Source organism: Bison bison, unplaced genomic scaffold (genome assembly GCF_000754665.1).
Source record: "Bison bison bison isolate TAMUID 2011002044 unplaced genomic scaffold, Bison_UMD1.0 scf7180017864312, whole genome shotgun sequence".
NCBI classification, from domain to species: Eukaryota; Metazoa; Chordata; class Mammalia; order Artiodactyla; family Bovidae; genus Bison; species Bison bison.
In genome coordinates, this window is record NW_011494884.1 from 1,681,691 (window position 1) to 1,683,333 (window position 1,643).

The following is a 1,643-nucleotide window of genomic DNA, read 5'->3' on the forward strand; positions in this document are numbered from 1 at the left end:
CTCTGCCATTTCAGCCATCACAGGAGCAGCTCAGCCTGGGCCCTCGTGTCCATCTGCAAGTGCCAGAGCGGGGCCCACACCTCTGGAGCTGCAGAGGCTGAGAGCGGCAAAGAACCAGCCCCTGATAATGGGTCTCTGTCTATGGTGAGGGGTGAGGGGGGCTCTGTGTGAAAGCGCCCTGCTGCTTCTCAAGGCAGCTTAGCCACTTGAGTTCCTAAGACCACACGTAACCTTGACCTTTACTCATGCCTGGAGCCCTGGTGCCGCTCTTCCTTCCCTTCCCCCAGAGGGATGGGCTGTCCTGGAGCTGTGGGGTGGGGGGTTGTTTAACACACGTCAGCTGTCCCCTCCCATCTGCCTGAGCTCTTGTCCAACCAGGTCTGACTTGTGTGCAGAGGAGGAGGCTGAGTAGAGTTTGATGCACAAAAGAATCCTTGGCAGCAGTCACGGATCTACTTTCTTTCTTTCTTTCTTTGTGGATTTGTTTGTTCTGGACATTTCATGTAGAGTTGACCCATGAACAACGTGGTGGTTAGGGTCACAGACCCCTCAAGCAGTTTGAAAATCCACATATAACTGGACAGTTGGCTCTCTGTATCCATGGTTACACATCCGTGGATTCAACCACTGGCAGACTGAGTTGTACTGCAGTTGGGATTTAGTGACACAAACCCTATATAAGTGGAGCTGCATACTCAACCCTGCATTGTTAAAGGATCAACCGCACGTGGAGCCACGCATGATGTGGCCTTTTGCATGTGGAGGCCCCCATGTCCATGGGAACCAAGCAGGAGCAGGATAAGAAGGCCCGGAGTGGCTTCTCCCGCTGACCATATTCTCGGGTACCCCTGACTGTAGCATGCGTCAGTACTTCTGAGTCATTCTTCACTCAGCATTTACTACTTGATCACACTCTCTGACTGTTGGTTTGTTATGACCTGTCCCCCCAGGAATGGAAGCTTTCTGTGGACAGGGGTTCTGCTCCTCATCTATTCCAGCCTCTGGAGGCACAGGGAACCTAGCAGGTTCTCAGTACATAGCTGCTGACCAAATGACCCACTCAGGGAAATATGAGTACCCTGCCTTCAGCAGCACTTCCTTCCACCTTCTGTGGGTTCTGTTGCTCATTCCACCCACCCATAGTCTTCCAAACCCCACGCATGGATGAGTTTCCCAACTGTCTTCCACCAGTTCCCGGGAGGTCATCACTCCCTGGAGCCTCAGCATGACTCACTCTCTCCCTGGCATTTCGGGGCCTCTGGGTGTAAAACGGGGACAAGAAAACTTTGCTCAATGTTTCATGAGGTTTGAATAAGCTAACATGCATCCAAGCCACTAGAACAGCACGTGGCACATGGCAAGTGCATTTTTAGGACAGGTTTGTGGGAAGGCGCTGGTCTGCACGCTGTTGAAAGACAGGCTCTCATTCCACATTCCAGGGCTTGCTGCTGTGAAACTTCAGGCAAGGAGCTCAGCCTCTTTGTCCCTCGGGTTCCTCTTCAGTAACGAGGAGATCTTATGGTGCTTGCTCCCTAGGGTGGGTGAAAGGACTGAATGAACTGACACATGCAACACGGAGCAGGGCTTGGGAGCGTTTCCTGCGAGGATGATTCGTTCTCTCTAAAATGGTGCATTCACAGTGC